This window comes from Chenopodium album, chromosome 2 (genome assembly GCF_948465745.1).
Source record: "Chenopodium album chromosome 2, dcCheAlbu1.1, whole genome shotgun sequence".
NCBI classification, from domain to species: Eukaryota; Viridiplantae; Streptophyta; class Magnoliopsida; order Caryophyllales; family Amaranthaceae; genus Chenopodium; species Chenopodium album.
Genome location: NC_137835.1, coordinates 84,022,291 through 84,025,200, shown reverse-complemented (window position 1 = coordinate 84,025,200; position 2,910 = coordinate 84,022,291). Strand labels below are relative to the sequence as shown.

Sequence of the window (2,910 nt, the reverse complement as noted above, 5' to 3'; positions counted from 1 at the left end):
GCAGAGCTGACCATGCCCAACAGCAGCCTCCCTTGCATTAGCCTCTTCAAACTCCCCAACCAAGCTCATAGCCTTGCTTAAAATATCAGATTCTCTCTTCTCTTTTTTGTCAAACAGCCACCCATTTCGCTTGAGCCAAATTCCCCAGGCTATACTCCAAAACACATTCCACCAATTTGAATCTTTAAATTTTTCTTGCATTAAATTACACCAGCCACGAAAACTATCAACACTCACCAGACTTGTGTCAATTCGGAGCACTGAATGTCTCCAAATATTGCTAGCCGCTGTACAAAAAAGTATCATATGTGTCGTAGTTTCCTCCCCTTCCCCGCACATAGGACATCGAGAATCAACTTGTAGTCCTCTAGCAGCTAAACGGCTCATCACAGGCAGCCCCTCCCAAACACTTCTCCACGCAAAGAGCTTAACCTTTGGTGGTAATCCTGCTTGCCAGGTATTTTTCCACCTAAACGAATCGTGCCCAGCAGACGTAGAAGCTTTTTCCCTTGCATCTTCTTCGACCAACAGATGGTAGGCACTTCTCACGGAATAAGACCCATCCTTTGAATGTTGCCAAGACCACCCATCATCTTCATCGAACATAGGAATGGGGATGCTACAAATTCCCTCAAACTATCTTTGGGTGAAAATACCCGAGAGAGTCTCCAAATTCCAGCTTCTATTTTCCCATAATTCGTTCACCAAAACCGAAACTGAATCCCCTTCACCTCTTGTTGACAAAACTTTAAAGCTTGGGAGGTTGGGCACCCACAGGTCCTCCCAAATACGAACAGTATTCCCCCTTCCCACTGTTTTAATTGCTCCTTTTTCAATGACCTCTCTAGAACTCAAGATGGATCTCCAAGTGAAACTCATGTTCGGAACAATTTTAGCACCAAAAAAGTCAGAATGTGGGAAATATTTCCCTTTCAAAACCCATGCCATTAGAGACTCCTTATTAATCACCATTCTCCAAGCTTGCTTAGCTAGCATCGCCTTATTGAAAGCCTTCATATTTCTAAACCCCATACCTCCCTGATTTTTTGCTCGATACAATTTATCCCACGCCACCCAACTCATCTTTCTTTCTTCACCCTTTTGTCCCCAAAAGAAACTTCTACACATTTTTTCTATCACATTAAGAATACTAACGGGAATAGAAAAACATTGCATCGCATATGTTGGGATGGCTTGAGCAACTGATTTGATAAGAATTTCACGACCCGCTTGAGACAAGTACCTTTCCTTCCAACCTTGAGCTTCTTCCAAACCCGATCCTGAATACTCTGAAATTTTTTTTAGAGCTTCCAATGTAAGTCGGAAGACCTAAATATTTATCATGTCCCTCGACAGCCTTAAAAGATAACTTCATCTGAAGCGTATTTTTCTTCTCAAGATCAATGTTTCGGCTAAAAGACACCTCCGATTTCTCCATATTCAGCTTCTGGCCTGACGCCGTCTCATAGGTTGATAAAATTTCAAGAACCTTCTCAGTTTCTTCCTCATTAGCTCGAACAAACAACAGGCTATCATCTGCAAAAAAAATAGGTGGGAAATAGGTTCTACATGCCTTCCTATCTTGACCCCGTGAATGAGTTTATTCCTCTCCGCATCCCGAAGAAGAGCAGATAATCCTTCAGCACACATTATGAACAAGAAAGGAGAAAGGGGATCCCCTTGGCGGAGGCCCCTGCTCGGCTTAAAATGTCTCGAGGGTTGACCATTTACTAACACATCAAATGAAGCCGAGGACACACACTTCATAATATTCTTCACAAAGCACTCCGGGAAGCCAAATTTCAACATCATTTTTTCCAGAAAACCCCACTCCACTCTGTCATACGCTTTGCTCATATCCAATTTCAAGCCCAGAAACCCTTTCTTCCCCTTCTTTTTTTTCCGCAGAAAATGAAAACATTCATAGGCAACCAAAATGTTGTCGGTGATTAATCTACCCGGAACAAACCCACTCTGAGACTCACTAATAATAGACGGTAGAACTTTTTTTAGTCTGTTTGCCAGCACCTTTGACACAATTTTATATAGCACATTACACAAACTAATAGGCCTATAATCAACAGGAGACTCACATTCTTTCTTTTTCGGAATTAAAAAAATGTGTGTCTGATTAATAGGAGCTATATCACTACCATTATTCAAAATACTCAGAGAGTTTGTAACCACATCCCCACCAACAACATTCCAGAATTTTTGAAAAAATATAGCGGACATACCATCAGGGCCCGGGGCTTTTGTAGGGTGCATCTGGAACAAAGCTTCTCGTACTTCCTCACCATCAAACGGGGCTGCTAACTCGGCACATTAGGTAGCTGAAATTGCCGAGTCCACTTTTTCGATCACCTCAACCGAATCACACATGAACCATTGATTGTAAATATTCAAAAAAAAAAAAAAAAAAAAAAGAAATTTCAAATTGGCTAGCGTATGCTTGCAACAAATGGAAGGGAAAAAAATATAGAGGTTCCTTGACCACCATTGAAGGCGAGATAGAAAAATTGTAATGGTGGTGTGATGGTGGTTTAGAACATAATGTTATGTTTCTCCATAATGGTTTTGGAGAGAATTTCGTATATGGTAACACTTGGTAGGTAAACTACGGGATATCGAAAAAACTTTGTTTCTCCATGTAAGGGGTTTGGAGAAAAAAAAAAATGTCAATGGCATATCTTGGTATATGAAATACGGGGTGCCAAAAGAGTTGAGCAAAAAGTGTGTTTTTGGTTTGAAGTTTTCCAACATTCTCTTTTCTCATAACTCTATCATGGTATCATGAGATTTTGATCTATATTTTCTTGCTTCCGCTACTACCATTTGCTTTGTTAACGATTTTGGTGAAAAAGTAAGCGAGTACTCTATTTGTTTGGATTTTGGAACTAAACTTAGATA

At 40.5% G+C, this 2,910-nt stretch overlaps 1 pseudogene; it reads right to left on the bottom strand.

The window, feature by feature from the left end:
• Nucleotides 1–636: 636 nt before the first annotated feature.
• Nucleotides 637–1,083, bottom strand: LOC145577973 (putative mitochondrial protein AtMg00310 pseudogene; annotated as a pseudogene).
• Between the last annotated feature and the right edge of the window lie 1,827 nt (nt 1,084–2,910).